This window comes from Anguilla rostrata, chromosome 6, assembly GCF_018555375.3.
Source record: "Anguilla rostrata isolate EN2019 chromosome 6, ASM1855537v3, whole genome shotgun sequence".
Taxonomy (NCBI): Eukaryota; Metazoa; Chordata; class Actinopteri; order Anguilliformes; family Anguillidae; genus Anguilla; species Anguilla rostrata.
The window spans coordinates 42,315,768-42,333,994 of record NC_057938.1 but is presented as its reverse complement, the minus strand read 5'-3'; the positions used below and the strand labels follow the sequence as shown (position 1 = coordinate 42,333,994).

Genomic DNA, 18,227 nt, shown 5'->3' with positions numbered 1-18,227 from the left:
CAAAATGTTTTGCCTGTGATGTCTTTCCACCCCCCAAAGACTCTCTTACTGGCGTAGATTTGAATTGAAGTCATAGGTGCTCTGGAAAAGGGTAACTAAGACCCCTCTGGAGGTTTGTTTGAGAATGGTTAATTATTGCTTACATATGCGATTTAAAGTGCTGTTGTTTTTTTTTTCTCATCTGAAACTGCATACATGCTGAATACTGTTCATTCAGATGCAGACCCCACCGATAGGCGCAAGTGGAGATTGCATGCACATTTGCCAAGTACTGTTATATGGTTCTTTTGTTTTGATTCAAGATTGTGCATTCTGTGTTTGCTTTTTTTTTCCATTTACTTCATAAATACCCCCTTGCCTTGGCTCTCTGTTTCTATTAACATTTAGCGAAAGTGCTTTCAGTCAGATTTATCATAATTCTCTGCTGCCAGGACTGCAGAATTTTCAGACTTAATAAGAGCACAACTGCTAACAGTGACCATGACTAAGGAATGTGTGCTTTAACCCAGCTAACACTGAAATGTTCTAGATGAAAAAATGTATGTGGTTTTTTTTGTTGTACCACAGCCTAGAATCACCAATGGAATTTGTGCTGGGCTGGACAGAACATTTGTTCAAATACTTGCCCCGAGTGGAGACCAGATACGGATGAGTAGGTGCACATTTCTGTTTGTTTTGACTCAGTTCAGAGATATTACTTGTGACTGAAAAAGCCAAGGTGCCATAAAGCTGTCCACCAGAGTGAGTTAACAGTGAAGCTCCGTGTAAACCCTAAATTTGTGAAGAAATGAAGTTCTGAGGGAGGGATTTTATGCTGGTATGATAGACCATGCGTAAGTATATTTGTCTGACAACCGATGCATGTGTCAGTGTGAGAGGGCATGTGTGTATTTCAGAGAGAGAGAGAGAGAGAGAGAGAAAGACCAAAAGAGAAAGAGCAAGAGAGAGAGAGAGAGATAGAGAGAGACTATCATTCACTGTGTAAATTCTGTGTGTGCGTGCTTCTGTGTGTTTGCCCACACGCGCATTACTGTTAAAATGGCACTCGGGGTGCCTGAGGCCAGACTTGTGGCACCGAGTGAACAACTGTATCAGCGCTTTCAGGACCTGATTACTTTATTGAGTGAGCTGCCACAGTTCGTCTACGTCCGTGCATGACACGGCTTCACGGCTCTCGGCTCACGCACAAAATCACGATCCGTGAGAGGAGAATCCGGGGCGGAGTATCGCTGTTCAAAGGCACGTGAACTGAACTGCTGCAACAAAATATAAAGTGAACAAAAAAAAAATATATATATACAGCAGATGTGTATATACACTCACCAGCCACATTATTAGGTACACCTGCTTGTTAACACAAATCGGCTGCTCCTACAAGCAATGAATCATGTGGCTGCAACTCAGTATATAAAGCATGCGGTCATGGTGAAGGTGAGGTTTGTTTTTTTGTTGTTCAACCAAACATTACAATGGGAAAAATGTGTGATCTAACTGACTTTGATTGTGATATGATTGTCGTTGCCAGACGTGGAAGTTCCAGAATTTCAGAAACTTCCCTCCGGGGGGTTTTCATGCACTGGTTTGAATGGTGCGATTGACAAAAAACATCCAGTGAGTGGCAGTACTGTGGGTGAACACACCTTGTTAATGAGAGAGGCCAGAGGAGCATGGGCAGACTCGTTCAAGCGAACAGAATGGCCACAAATGCTAAAAATAACAGCCGTTATGCATATACATATGTAATATACATATATAGTTACATATGCAGTCCGTACGTATTTGGACAGTGACTAAGTTTTTGTTGTTTTGGCTCTGTATTCCAGCACATTGGATTTGAAATGAAACAATGAATATGTGGCATTTACCAGTATATTCACTGTGTTTGATGAAAATATTGCTTCAAATGGCTGAAGTTGAGGATTGTTTGATGCATATGCCAAAATTTGCTGACATAGCAGAAAAAGATTATCAAGGGTAGATAAAATAACCTCCCGGAACAATATAAGTCTCATTAAATGGCACCATTGTCTTGCTTTTGGAAGAAGGACTGCATTGACGTATTCATGACAGAGGTGAGTATAACCGCACAACGTGATTAGTAGAAATAATCAATCAGATCAATAAAGACAAATGGGCTCAACAATAGTCAAGAAGAATATCAATGGCAGCACATACAATACCACGTTAAAATGATCTCACTGGAGAACATAATAATTTAACTGACCCTGATGAAAGTTTAATTCTGCAATATTTTCTCTGGAGTTCTTTTTCAAAAAACCTGGACAATGCCGCGGATGGATTTAGAATTCAGGGATGGATTCAGGGGCTGATGGGACAGAGACCGGGGGCGTTATTGATGTGCTGTCGTGGCCCCCCGAGCGTCTCTCCAGCTCCGTCCAATTACTGCCTCTGATCACAGCGGCAATTTACCAGGCCCCGCAATAAAAGGGCGCAGGCACTTTCCATCACGCTGAAAGGCTGCTGAGTCATAAATCCATGGCGAGTCTCTGGACGGGGAACGCGAGAGGGCCGTATCGATCCGGCTCGGGCCCGATCCATACCCCGCCAGCTCTCGGACCCGCGCGGCTCGCCGAGCGGATTCTGTTCCTCTTTCGGTTGAAGGACACGCAGGACCGCAGCCGTGAATCTATGCGCTGAATCACGTCGATACCACGCTACAACCCATCATCCAGCTCCTGCCCGAAACAGACAGCTGAAGGCCGGGTTACACGTGATGGTAATTTAATCGGTTTCATCTCGTTTTTTTAAAAATCGTTTTTAATACGTGTACGTCCGGTCCTCAGCGCGAATGACGCGTGGAGGAAATGCGAGGTATGCGTGTTGGACGCCGTTCAGGAAAAAGGGGAAACTGAGGCCCTCTTCAGTGCGAAAAAAACCGAACGGCGAGCGACCAGTAAACAACGTCCGCGACGGCTTTAAGAGTTGACGGCGGAGACCACACATTCTGCTCGCATCACCCTGGCAGCCGGCGCACATTTCCAGGGCCTCTGACGTCCCCTGGAAAATGACAGGATTCGAAAACACGCATCTTACTCTTCGCTCCCATTATAACGTTACGCCCGCGTGTCAAGTTCAAGTTTGTTTGAACGGAAACCAGAAAAACAATTTGAGGGCTTTTCCCATACATATTTGTGGGACACGCAACGGCAACGTATGTCATATTTACCGAAGGGAAGGCAATTATAAACAAAACACACAGTCGCACGTACGTCTTCGCTGCGAACACACGTTGCATCCCAAAGAAAATAAACGCGTCTCAAAGTCCTTCGACGTAAATTACATCTGATGCCTCCACGGCTCTTCAAAACAAGCATCATATAACATAAAACAAATATCTCTTCTCCGCATGGTTTTGCTCCTCTCCGTCGAGGAGTCTCCACCCTGAAGCTGACCCTCCGCCTCCACGGGAGAGATATTTTCAAACACACCCATCTTTTTACGAGTTTTGAGGGAACAATAAAAATAAGAAAATGAGTCAAATCAAAAATGGCTTCGCTCAGCCTGTTCACGGCCCAAGAACAACAGCGATGCCGCTTTCCCGTTGCGCGCGAAAGCCATCTTGACAACGCCGCAGTTGCGCGTCGCCAGGGTTAACCTGTCAGAGAGCCGCGTGACTGGCAGGACTCAGTTTCCCAAGAGCCCATCCCCCCTCACCTTTTATTTTTTCACGTCGCTTTGCTCGCGCTCGCTTTGATCAAGGCCGGCTATCGAGCTAAGAGCGCGGCGAGCTGCCTGGCTGCAGAGGGCTAGCGTGTGTGGGAAGCGTAGCACGTAGCGCGTAGCGCCTCGCCCTGGGCAGTCGGCCGCTGATCAGAGGGCTCTCTCAGAACGCAGCTGTCGCCGCCGGGACCCGCCGCGACGGAGGCACGGCCCCGGGGGGGAGCGAGGAGCCCCAGACGGGCGAGTCCCATCGACCGGGCCCCTCTCACGTCTCCCTGGAAACGGTCAGAGCCAGATGTGCTCAAAAAAAAAAAAAAAGACGAACAGGTTCAAAGAAACCCAGAACCCTGACCCCAGCCCCTGACCCCGACTCTATCCGTACGGACTGCAGAGAGGCCTGTCACGTCTGTGGACGGGATCGTTTCGGACGAGGTTGCCTTTTGTGACAGATCTGCCCCTGGCGTCTGCAGCCAGCAGCTACTGGTACGGCTCCAGCACAGGTACTCAGCGATTCGATCCAGGGGACGGGGGGAAGGAGGGATGAAAGGGAAGCGCACAGATGTACCCCCGCTGGGGTTCGGGGGCCCCGCCAGAAAATGTCATATTCAGCAGCTGGTACAACCCGCTAGCCCCCCAGCTCCCCCCCCCCCCCCCCAATCCTCCCTGTGTTTGGCAGAGCCAATCCTGGGATGGCGTCGTGCTCTGAGGCCTTTTCTGGATGAGGCTATGCTAAAGAACAATGTTAGCGACTGTCTATCACGACACGCTAAAGATATCCTGGATCTGCCCTGCTGGGGCTCGCGTGGGAGCAGGTTCCCCACCGAAGCAAAAGCCGGACCTCCCGTACGCAAACAATCTGGACTCCCTCAGGAAGCCTCATGTGGGTGTCTTCGAATTAGCATTCTGGGCTGATTTTTTTTGAACCACCAACATGGAATTATTTCACTTTTAGTTCCATCAAAATACTTTTTTTTCGCATGATGTCACCCGCTGCATTTGGGCGGTATTTAAATAGAAAAATCGTGCTCTGTATGCTCTTTGATAGAACAACCAGTTCAAGGAAAGAGTCTGAGAGAGTTGTGCCAATGTACATTCGACGTTATTACCTTTCTTCTTCTTCTCGTTCTTCTTCTCGTCAAATTTTACAGGGGAAATGTTATGCTGTTTAGAAATGTAATGCTATGCAATATTTAGCTGTATAAAATACGAGTATAATTCAGGTTTCAGGTGCAGTCAATTTCCTTTTCAGACTCAATGACAAATTTCAGAGAATGATCTTTCTCTTCTCTGTACATCAGCAGTGTATGTACCAAGACTAAAACTAATGGAGTTTCTAAATGCAGTGTTATTGCTTTGGGGTGGCATTGTCAAATTGCTTAGGACAGAAGGTTACTCTACTGTTTTACTGAGATACTTCACCTGAAGTTCTTCTGTTGTCTAAAAGTACAATAATGTAAAATTTGACTCACATTGGATAAGGGTATCCATTAATATAGTGTAAAGGTGTTTGTTATTTTGACGTCCCAGAAAGTAAAATTAAATTTAAAGATACATGCTAATCAATCAATTTTTATGTTGTTATCCTCTGAAAAACCAGATATTTGTCATGCATATAAAATCTAATTTTCTCACCTCAGACAGGCACTTTAGCCACAGGAGGAGGCAGAGGGAGCAGGAGAATGTTTAAAATGAGGGCATTACTTCTCAATTAGTCCCTCAGCAACCCTCATTAGTTTCAATGATGTTGACACAAACAAACCCAGCATGCTGGCCCCGCTTCTCCGCTGAGGTCATCGCTACGGCAACTTCCCTGAGTCAGGTCTGCGAAGCTCAGCCTTAATAATGCATCTCTCGAACACCATCTTTTTATTACTCGCATTATGCTTATCTGCGAGGCACAGTGAAGCTATGTTCAGCAGGGTAGACAGGAAGTGATCACTCCATCGTTTGCTTCTTACTTTCATAGTTAGAAATGGCTTGAGTACAGAATCACGGAGGAGGGCCGAATGAATGCTTTATACTAGAAAAACGTGTTTATGCGAATACACAGAATTTTTGGCAGGTCACTATTTTTAAGTTGGGCCTGATAAAATTCGACCCAGTTATATATATATATATCATATACTTCTTCTTACGTGGGTTTTCTGTTTCCTGTGACATTTTAAAGTAAAAAAACAAAAAACAAAAAAAAACTAACAAAAAAAAAAACCAATCACAGATCATTTTTCTGCAGTGTATTTGACTGGCCAGTGGCTTGGTTTAAAATGACCAGGCCTGCAGTCTAGACTGAATTGCATGTTTTCAAAGCGAAAAAAAAGAACTGACTTGAGTTTCATTATTAATATTTTTGCCCCGTAGCCCTGCGATTTACAGAACGTTTGTGTAATTGAGCTATGTTGTTTTTCATTACGGCCTCTGAGGTACTTTAATCTTACTTCCTCTGTGTCCATTCATTGCAGAGACAGTGGCTGGCTCGGCATCATTTTTGCTGGAGGGGTTAGCTGGCCAGGAAGAAGAGGAGCAGCATGATCTCTGGCATGTTTGAGAAAGAGGCCGTCCCTTTTACTCCAAGGTGATCACCTTCAGTCCCAACCGTCAGGCCTCATCAACCAGCGAAAAGGTGCCAGTGACTTCTGACGTTCTCGTTATTGTCAGACAGATACTCGTCAGGAACGCGGGATGACCAGTGAAAATGAGCAGCAGTGTTCCAAACTACTGTACCTGCGCCAGAATCCATATTGATTCTAGAGCAGGGGTGAGGAACTGAGAGAAATTTAATGCGCAGAGATTAGCATGTATCAGAGATTTAGGCAAAGCAAATCCTTGGCAATGTTAGCCAGCCGCTAACATGTCAAACTATGAAAATAAAGTAAGATGGAGGAATTCACTAAATGCACACAAGGAGATAAGGGGACACATTCAATCCAGCACCCATAAGGTTTTATTGTGAAAATTAAATTAGTACTAATTGTGTTAATGTGGTACTGCTATATTTTATCTTTAATATATTATTATATGTTTTGTGTCAAGATTATTTATAAGGCATAGAATTGGCAACTAAGAATGCATTTCCCTAAAACGGGATAATAAAGCACCACTTTATAAAGCCTTACGATCTAAAGGAGCTGGATCAGACTAGTCAGAGCGCAGACAATGGGTCTCCTGGCACCATTAATGGATTTGTTTATTTTTATTTTTTTTCAAGAAGCTGCTCCACTTTAAGACATCAGACTCTAATTTCCCACAGCTGTCAGAGCATGAAAGTAACGAGTGGCTCTCCGGAGGGCTTTCGATTTCGCACGGCCTTGGGACGGCTGGAGCAGGTTCACGTCAGGATCGCCGATTAACTGCGGACGATGCGCGGCGAATAACGCCGACGCGGAGCGGTTAAACGGGACAGCGTTCAAATGTCATGCTGTATGTCCATGAGCAACATCCACTCTCAAATCATATAGCGGCATGTATGATTGTACAAAGTACGAAAAAACATGGCACATACCTGGTAATGTTTTAAAACACATCTAATAGGTGTAGTTTGAAGTGCATGTCATGTCTTCCTGCATCGGTTTGAATACAGTATTTATGGACAGTGCAATGCACAGCGTGCGAAGCAAGATTTAATGTCAGCTTCAAGCCTCAGATGTTGAGCCTACAAGCTAACTAAGCTAACTAGCTCCCCCTGTTGGAAGGAAAGATCACTTGTAAAATGCTATACAGCAGGTTTGTATAACAACAACAACAACAACAACAATTCTAATAATAATGCTAATAATAATAATAATTTCCTAAATATGTACATGCATACAACAATATAAATTGCCTTAGAGGGCTTCTTTAAATACATGGACAGGAAACAAGCTTGGTTTAAGAGGTGATAAACTCTTAACTAAAGTTTTACAGTCATATTGGTCATCATACAGAATGTGATAAAAATAAGCTCATACAAATTCAGGCCCTTTTTGACAACTGGAAGATAAGGTTTCAAATATGTCCTACCGTGTTATGTTTCCGTAATGCTGCTCCTATGTATTTTGTGTCATAATAATGCTGTGAAGATACAGTGAGAACATATGGACAACCTTTCACATCACATAAAGCGTCATCACACAAATGGCTTGAAACCCACAGTTCTGAAAGCTGTATTCCAGGAGAACGACATGGGAGCAAGCAGCAAAAGAGAAGGAACATTTAGCCCTCAAACACATCCTTGGCTGAGCTACGGTTTTAGGAACCGCAGGATGTAAAACTTTCGAAGGCCCGGCTCCTCCGCGCTCCTCGGCGCGCGGTGGCGGACCGGCCCCCTTTTTTCGGGAGCGCGGTTGGCTTTGTAGGTCAGAGAGGAGAAGGAGGCGCGAGGAGGCCGGGCCCGGGCGGGAGCGGCGCCACCGGTGGCCATTAGGGTCACAGATGCTCGGGTCCAGATGTTCCTCTGCCCGCGCGGCGCCGAGGGCGACGCCGCGCCCAGAGGAGGAGAGAGGAGCATCTGTTTGCGCCTCCCCACAGACACCAGCCTCCTGTCAGCCTGTCCAATTCAAACCGGGCTGGTAACAAGGTCACCTCTCGCTCTTTCTCCCCCTCTCTCTCTCTCTACCGCTTCTTTCAACCCCGCACTACACGGAAGAGGACAGGCAAAAGTTTGCCGCGATGAACGCATCCACCATGATAACGTATTCCTGCCGACAACTTAGGCGCTGGAATTTCTGCCCGGAGCGAGCAAAGAGAATTGTATGCAGTGTTTACGGTCATGGAGTGGCGGCTCCTACAGAAATCTTAGGCCCTCAGGCATCGCGCAGTCACAGATCACACACAGCTTATTTTTATACTCCGCCATTTTGTTTCTTCGTCAGGAATGAAATGAACGTGTTAACGGGGAACACTGAGCTATCATATCCTGAAACTAATGGTAGGCGATGAATGATGAACGTGTTCCTCCTCGGCGAACGAAGGGAGGCGCGGAGTGGAGGTTTGCGTACCGTTCGGCGAGGGCTGAGTTTGAGACGGCAGACAAACCTTTTCGTTTGTGAAAGGGCCGCTTTAGCGGTGCACGATTCCGGCGCGTGATCCCTTCTCTCTGCCGAGAGCGAACGCAGATGAAAACAGGTGTGTTACCGGCCTGCAGCCTCTCGAGAAGAAATGCTCTGCTCTGTCAAGGATAACGCACTAAATTTGTTATTTTTTAACAAAGACCAAGTAAAGGCCCCAGCATGTTTACCGTTTCATTTGAGCTAGTAAATGGGTAATAGAGGGAGTCGTGAAGCACATAATGCTGTCAAGGGTGGTTGACCTTCTGCTTTCAATTGCTTAAGATTGCTTAACCCTCCTGTTATGTTGCGGGTCAAATTGACCCTTTTTAAAGTTTGAAAATCTAGGAAAAATACTTAAAATTATTTTTTCAGTATGAAACTTCTTCTACTAGCCTTAATTAGTGTAATCAACATTTTAAATGAAAATGGTTCATTTCATGTATTTGCAAACCCCCCCTGTATGGGGATTGACCCGGGAACATTTTTGCTGTACCTAAAAAATGAACAGAACAGGAGGGTTAAGGTGCTTAAAGTTAATTTCTGTTGTGCTTTCAATGGCCAAATGCTATTAATGAAAGCAATTAGATTATGAATGCAGTGAGTTCTGCACAGGTGATACTGTTTTTGTGTAGTGAGCACAACAAACAAATAAAATACATTTTACAACAAAAACAAAATGACAATATAATGAATATCTTAAATTGAGATATTAATTTAAACAGAGATTAAAAATTATCATCTTGTATCATCATTTCCATCCATGCGCCTTTACACAGACACAGACACACACACACACGTGCATACCAAATGCACGCATGTGCACACACACACACACACACACACACACAAATATTGTCTTGCACAGTACAATATTAGTGTCACCTGCCCAAACACATTCACATATAATCCAAAGGTATTATCAAGCTGTAGTTCACATGCCTGAAAATTAATATGTACTTAAAAACACTACTTACCTTACTGACAGGTATATAAAGTAATTTTGTATCAGCTGTATTGTAAAGTACAGCATGGGGAAAGCTTATTGTAATACCATGAACACACCTCTCCTATACTGTACATTAGGAGGATAACAGGCAAAAGCTAACCCCTTCTCCTATTAGTTTTGAACTTTGGCACATTGTCCTTGTCCAGAGCAAAATTTTTTGTGCCAATACATTTAACATTCTTCACTGCCTGACCTTCGATCCCTGGAGCCTCTTGTATTGCCCCCCTCTGGATTTTTTTATTTTTTTTTACCATAATAACTATTTTCATGACCTTTCTCATTTTATTCACTGAAAGTAAACCAGAGCATGCCAAATACTACATCTTATAAAATTCCCTTTATTCCACAGAACAGACAAAGCAAACATTCAATACCAAGAATAGCCTTGACAGTACTAATATCAGTGCCCCCGGCTCCACAACAGGCACCATTGAAGTTACAGTACTAGCTGCTATTAGTGCACGCTGCTACAGTGCTAGCTGCTTTCATAACTGCTGTGACCTGAGAGCAGAATAACATTGGTGATCCAATCAACATTCTTTAACTTAGGAATAAAAAGATTATTTTTCACCTTGTGTAAGGTATTGGAATGTACCCACACAAATACACACATTCCTGAATTGTGGACTACTTCAGAATGAAATAATAAATAAACTAAATGTATGCAATAAAATAAACAGCCAATATTTTACATAAAGTCTGAGCAACGGAGCTTCACAGCAAAAATTTAAAAGAATCAGAGGAACCTGCGGGATTCTCTCCCCAGGTGTACCTTGATAGCCTTGAGGTATTTTATTAAATTGCAAAGTTTTGGACCGGAAAATGCACAAAAGCACAACTGAATTTGAAACAAAACGAGAAGGATGTCTTCATTTAATTGCAAACTTCTCTATCACAAATGATTTTATGATTTTATTTACCTCATAAGAGAATCCTGCAGCCCAAATTTTAAAGTTCTTAATTCATACAGTGCCCTCTGATGTTATGTGCCAACAAAAATGAAAGGGAAAAATCACAAGCCTCCTGAAAACACCATAGACATATGAAAAAATTATTTTAATAAAGAAAGAAAAAAAGTCAATATGGGGAAATCGGGTCATATTTTACAGGCTACTCACTTAATGCTTTGGACAGAATGGCTTCTGTCTTCAGTGACAATTAAGTAAAATTATGTTCTTAACCCTTCATTAAATAATTTGCAGTACGTGTCCTATGGACATCTCGTAGTTAACAGGAACCAAGATTTCCTGATGATGCAACTGGCAGATGCAATTTGCACCATTGCATCTGCACTCCACCGCTTGTGGTCGACAACTTCAGCAGGTTTGCAGTCTGCAAAGTAACCCTGCCCTGAACCAGTTGCATCGACTATGTCAGGAACCTCTAATTTCACTCTGGTACAACGATGATCTGGGAATATCCTGTTACTGTTACTCACAAGTAAAAGCAAGCAAACTGCATTCTAATGAAGTTGTGTGAATAGAGATTTTTATTTCAGATGTATATGACTCTTGATTTAACCGATAAATGCTGGGCAGCTGTTTAATAGGTGACTTAGTTGATGCGCCAGTCTTAACGACTACTTGTATTTTTATTTATTTTTATTTTTCCATAGATTGCGTTGTTGCCGTTCTCGTTGTTAGTGTTAATCAGTTTAACCACCAGGGTCCAAGTTGAACTATACGGTTGTTCCCTGTACTTGGACCGGTACTTCTCTCTAGGGGTTTCGTCATACTTGTTCCTGGTTATGGTTGTACACTTTGTTGTACGTCGCTCTGGATAAGAGCGTCTGCCAAATGCCTGTAATGTAATGTAAAAATGGAAATAATATCTACTGTACATCTGCATAACAATAAACACTCAAGTGTAATTTCTTATCTGTAAAAGGTATGGTTCAGATAGAGAACAGTGGCATACAAGGATACACTGCAAGTTTATAATCAGGCCTCTGATGAGCCTGGCACCACAAATGGCCAGAGAGAACAGGCAAGCAGTTTTTTTTTTTGGCTGCGGCGCAGGTACATTATCCGTGAACGGCCAATTAAATTTCATCCGATTCTTCTGGGCTGCGTTCGCGAGACTGAACATGCCTGTGGCAAGCGTGGGCTACCACGGTCCTGGCAGCCGCGTTGTTTTTCCGAATCATTTAAATGTACCTGCTAACGAAACGCATCACTTCCTGAAGTTCTCCAATCGGCGAAAAGGGCTTCGGTTTTCGGCGGGGGCTTGTTGTGAGCCTGGGGGGCCGTAAAAAGCATGGGGGACGCAGCGCGAGGAAAGAGAGAGAGAGAGAGAGAGACGAGGTAACTGAAGTAACCGCACGGCAGACACTCCGTGCGCCCCGTGTCCCCGACATTAATATTCATGAGGAGGCTTCTCTGGTTGGCTGCCCAGTCAGCAGCGGGGAAACACATGGCGAGCTCCTGGCAGAGGGGCGGCCGGGCGGAGCGGGGGCCGCGGGCCGAGGCGGAGGAGGCGGGCAGGGCCCGCGAGACCGGCTGAGGCCTCCATCTGCGGAGGGGGCCCGTAATTACTGAGAGGAGAGGAGAGGAGAGGAGGGGGGCGGCGGCATCGCGCCATCTGCCAGCGGGGTGGCTCGCCGCGGCCCGGACGGGACCCGCCGGGGGGGGGTTGGGGTGCGTGGTGCGGGGGGTCGAGGCTGCTGTCGGACCATCTGATCCGGGGGGCTGGTTCGGGGTCCCGCCTGAACGGGAGGCCAACAACGGGGGAGACGAGAGGAGACGCGGGGCGCAGGTCCGGATGAACCGCCTCCCTCTCGCCCCTCTTTCTCCAGCGCTCCCCTCCGTATAACTCCGCCCTCACAATCATAACAAAGCGCTTGCTGAAGTTAGCCATCGCTGCGGATGAGCGCGAGTTTGTTTCGCTCGCCGTTCACATTTTTTTTTCCGAGTTCGTCTTTTTGTTTGTTCGAATTAGACACAGTGCTGCGTCAGCACGCCGCTGCAAATTGACTTGGAAGTGGCACCTGGGTTCCTGCGGAGATTTTATTAATGAGGAGGGCGATTATAATTATTAGATGGAGCAGATGAGGTGCGGGGCTGCGTGGAACTGATGCGTTTTGTCTCGCTGCAGGTGCGTGGAACGGGAGGCTCTGAGTTTGCTCACCTGGGACTTGCAGCTGTGGAGGAGACACCTGGGCCATTATCACAGAACCCCCCCCCCCTCCCCCACCCCGCTTTCCACTCCCAAAATCCCCCCAGCCCCTCCCACAGCTGCCAGGTGTGTATCTACTTCGCTCAAGTCTTAATGCATCCCTGTTCCCCTCGCCCCCTGCAGGACAAAGGTAGGCGATGCGTTAACACGTCGCTCCTCTACTCAAGTTCTAGAAAGTTCTGTTGCCTGATGGAGACTGCTCTCATTCCCCTGAATACCTACAGGAAACATTACACTACCGTACCTGTTATTGATGAGACAAGATATGTCATTATATGAATATAAAAGGTCCTACACTGCATGTGACATAATCTTAGGGAACATTGACTCAAAATTGACAATTGGCAGTGGCTAGGTCTCTGGGGATTCAGAAATTTTAGAATTCAGCCAATGACTAATACTTAAAATTATAGTAAGTTTCTTTATGTTATACACATTAACAAAATGCTTTTCTCTGTGCTACATATATGTATCTTTACCATCAAAAACACCTTTAACACAATAGAAATCTGTTGTGCCTTACTAAAGAGTAAAATGTTCAGTGTTAAATCAACTCTTACAGAGTTTATATCTATGAATCCACTATAGCCAGAGTTATAGTTGATTTACTAGATATTTTACAGTGTATTGCCACCACACAGTTGTAATTGGGAAGGCAGGTACACTGTCTACCAGGTTAACAGTTTGGTCTATATATAAGTAAATGTTTAATGTGATACAAGATGCTCACAGCACACCCACAATCTTTGATAAACAGAACGTGACTTATTTGTCACCCTAAATCTGAGATTGTGTCTTTACTGTCAAATGTCTGCCCTTTATTCAGTTTCCCCCTATTGAGTCAGAAACTGTTTCTTGGTGTTTTCATAAGTCTTGTGAATGTGCAATTATAACCGTAAAATGACTTAGGACTAGCGAACAACAAAGCTGTAAGTTCAGTAAAATCTGACCATTGAAACAAGCGCTTCATGAACATGCTATTTCAGCTCGCGCGCGGATTCAGCAGGAACATTGAAAACGCGGGTCTAATTACGGAATGCAATATGCGATTAACAGTCCTCATGCCACGTCCCTCCTCGTCCAATCCGCGCAGGGGAGGAAGTCTGCTTTTGTCCATATTTCGCGCAGTCTCCCTGCAGCTGTCAAACGGCCTGGGTCCCCCAGCCTGCTCTTTGAAGAAGCCCCGTCGCAGGATTTCATCAGCCTGTTTCAACAGATTGGTAGAATAGAAAATGCGGGGAGGAAGGGGGTGGAGGGGGGGGAGGAAGGGGGGCGGGGGAAGGGGGGGTCTCTGGTGTGGTGGTAAAGTGGCCGCCTTTGATCGCCGTCCACTTTGTTTTTTCCGCCTGTCAAGCCTGATGAAAATCAACTTCAGAGTAATGGCTCTGACTCACCTGACTTATTTCAGGAGCCGAGATAAACTTTCACTCGTTTCCCTGCGCTGTGCAGTGGGCAAGACAAAAGCTACTGTGTGTCCTCTGAAAAGAACATCCGTCAAATTTGCTGTGTATTACGGTTCCACTGTTGTACACAGAATTTACATATTGCCAGTCCAGAAATGAATTCTCATTTTCAATATAAATATGCTTATAGTATACTTCAGAATTTACACAAGTACGAGTATTTATGCAGAATATTTGAATATGTACATATGTAACACTGAAACAGTGGGTTTCTTAGGGACGGTGATGGTGGTGTTTCCTATAGAATTAACAATCGCCACCCTGTTCGTTAGGGATGCTAATATTCTGCCTCTGCCGTCTCAGGAGTGAAAGCCACTCTGCTTCGCTTAATGACAACGCGGAGGCACCAGGGCTTTGCTCCTCTTCTCCCTCCCTCCCTCCCTCCCTCCTTCTCTTTAATCTGCTCTCTCGTTCCCCTCCCTCCCTCCCTTTAATCTGTTCTCCAAATGAGGTACAGCTGTGTGGACCAGGTGCTGCCATCCCCTCAGACGGAGCAGGAAATGATGAAATCCAAAGTGTTCACTTCAAATGTGACAGATGTGCTGTCAGCTCCCAGGTCACTGTCTGAGACACGCACAACCCCAGCTCCCACCAACCCCGGCACGCATACACCCACACAAACACACAAACACGCACACACACACACACACACACACACACATCCATGCAAACAAGCACCCACACACACACACATACATGTCTACATACTGTGTACTGTATGTATATAATAGATTCTAATTGTTTATTAGCACCAGTGTATCTCATATGGTTATCCACAGCTGTGCATTTGAATTTAGCTGTGTTCAGACAACCAACTCTATTCTAGGAGCTCAATGAACAGTGTTTTATGTATTATATATGTTTTAGAAAACAAATGCGTATTTAGAGTTAGAAATGATGGCATTTAAAACATTATCTCTGTCTTAATGTTGAACAGTGTCTGCTTGGTATTACAAGCAACAATAATACCTTTCCACACTGCTCTCTTCCTCTTAAATGGCATGTAGAATGGGTCTCTGTGCAATAAAATCGAGAAATGTTTTTCTTCTTTTTTTTGAGGAACCAGAAATTGAATCCCACTGTGAGCCTGGATGGCTTGGTATGCACTTGATACATGGGAATTAAGGTTAAAGTTGACTTTTATGTTTTCATTATTCACAACAGTAACATCAAGAAATTGCAAGGCCAGGCATTAATCTTATTTCTTTGAATGGCCCTAGGCAACATTTTAAATAGGAAAACAAATTAGCGAATGAGATCTTCAGAGTTTAACTGCAAATGTTCGTTGTGCAAGCTTCATCTCTTAAGAGTAGAGTTTGGTTATGTTAAATGTAGAAGAAAAGGCCACGTGGATCCAGGTGGTCATGGATTGCCTGTTTGGTCTCCTTTAAAATGAATTGGGTTTGATGATTCATAGTCATCGATTTGTTAACTGAGACCTGAAATGGAACTGAGGCATCCTGCTAATACAAAAAAAGAAAAAATAATAATAATAAAAAAAATAGACGGTATGTGGGAGGTAGCTTTACGATATTTATGCTATACATAAATAGGAATGTCAAGCATAGATATACACACAGATCATTATCATGGAGCAGCACATATGTGAGTGAAGTATTGAACCAATGTGTGCCTATGCTATCTTCTATATCCATCTAAACCTTTATTCACAACATCAACAACAATGACAAAACAAAAATAAATAAACAAAATAAAAATGATAATAATAATAGTTTTATAGGAATGTTCTACAGTAAGATAGCACGAGGTGCTTTACAAAGATACTAAAACAAAAAGGTAAAATTAGGACAAGATACAGCAAGACATACTCCAGAGATCAAATAAAAACAATCATTAAACTGCATGGAACCGCCCCAGAAACATATGAAAAATACAATCAGACAATAAGACAGAAAAAGATTTAAAAAAAAAAAAATTAGTAAAGCAGCTAGGGAAATGCTATCCTAAAAACATGTTTTCAGCAGTGCAACCATTAAAGATCTGCTGGTTCTTTTCTACGGCTCGACTGACTTGTCGAAAGAACATCTCCCTTGTCGTAACTCTGATGAAACCTTGCGGGTGCCAAGCTCCCCCTCTGCTCGCAGTGCAAACGGACAAGACTCAGCAGCGGAGCTGTGCGATGCTCCTGCTGGTTCTGCCTCCTGACGGCTGACATCCTGCCTTCCGCCTCAGGCCTTCTCGCGATGAAGCCCAGCGCTGCAGGCCACGAACGCGGCACCGGGCGAGGGAAGACCGGGCGAACCCTCGGCCCTTCAGCCTCCCCAGAGACCCACGCGGCGTGGTTCACATTCGTCCATACAGAGAGGACAGTGTAGCCTAGCTGCTTTACGCCGAACTGGACAAAACCGGCAGCGATACTGCATTCTCATTATCGTCTGATGATCGGAGCCTCGCTCACAGCCCAGCTACACAAGCAGGCTACAGGCAGGGAATGGGTGTAGAAAGATCTCTCTCCAGAAGAGAGAAATGAGAATGAAGTATATTCTCCCTGTTTTTCATGGTTCTGCACCAGGTTGGGGAGCCTGTCTTTATCCTTTTCATTTTATTATGTAGAGTAAACACATACCGATAGGAATTTAATCCTTTTGGTAAATTTGCTTTCAAAGAAATCAAAATATTAAAAAAAAAAAAGAATTGATTTATTTTTTCCAAGAAGAGCTGTGGCACATGTCTCTGGCGGAATGAGACATAACGATACCTCGGTTGCAACCTTAAGAAATAAAACATTCACTAGGTTGGTAATAGAACTGTCAGAGCAAAACTAAACGCATTATGTAGAATGGCAGTGTCATCCACCTCGGGACTTTCCCATTTTAATATTTCTGGTCAATTTTCCTAGTAACTTTATACGAGTCTCCAAATATGTATCACACCCCTGCAGCTGCAGTACCGCACACAATTATGAAAAAAACTGACTTCGTCACAGCTTCGCGTAAATTCCCAGAAGCAACACTCAGCTCTTTCGTGAGAAAGACATCGGTTTTGGTACCGGAGACCCCAAGCTCGGTCTTATCTCGCGCTGTGGTTTCTAGAAACCTTCTCAGCTGAGATCAGAGCAGTCAATCCCAAGCAGATACAGCAATTTGAGCCTCTGTTTGAGGAATTATGGTACCTTTTTTGGCACAACAGTGATCGAATGTGATGAGTTTAAAAGTATTTTTGGATGAACAGTATAATTTTAATTTTAGTTTATTTGATTATTTGTGTTGTCATACATATATATATATATACAGAGACAGGAAATTAGATATTTATTAAATTTATATGTACAGGTATTTGGGGAAAAAACATGAAGGGATTAAAGGTTGTCCACCTTAAATAAAGGTAATACGTTCAATGTGAATGAAGTGCTGCAATGATTAGTTTAGTGACAATTCTTACTTGTTTAAACCACTGAATATTACATTACCATACTTCACTCATATAATATTCTCTCCATTATCATGCTGATCTGATCCATTAATTGACATCTTTATCCTTTTCATACATTTTGGCATAATTTTGAAAGATATAATTTCATTCAACATGATTTAAAAATACACTAAACTTTATAAATAAACTTTCAGATTATAGGCAAATTTTATAAATACTTCAGAACTGGCACAAGTGTTAAACTGAAGCCGGGCTGAAAGGGAAAGTAGGACTGAAAAAAAAAGAAAAAACCACAGTCAAAGTTTGCAAGGCATGCAATGCAACAGAGCTGCAGAAGAAAGCAGAAACAAATAAAGAAGTTTATTTACATACGGCTACCTTGGTCACCACCACAAAAAAAAAACTAAACAAAACAGTAGATGAGAATTTCAAGTATTCATGTGCACACAAAGATCAATATGATGGATATCATATTAATGGGGATAT

At 43.8% G+C, this 18,227-nt stretch overlaps 1 long non-coding RNA gene across 3 annotated transcripts; it reads left to right on the top strand.

Moving 5' to 3' along the window:
* Nucleotides 1-367: 367 nt before the first annotated feature.
* Nucleotides 368-6,654, top strand: LOC135257250 (uncharacterized). Of its 3 annotated transcripts, none has more exons than XR_010330625.1 (3): nt 368-833; nt 5,319-5,500; nt 6,141-6,654. It is a non-coding gene; the product is annotated as an uncharacterized LOC135257250 (long non-coding RNA). The 3 variants fall into 3 exon arrangements; XR_010330626.1 differs by lacking the exon at nt 368-833 and adding an exon at nt 1,214-2,072; XR_010330624.1 differs by lacking the exon at nt 368-833 and having other exon boundaries at nt 4,323-5,500.
* Nucleotides 6,655-18,227: the final 11,573 nt, after the last annotated feature.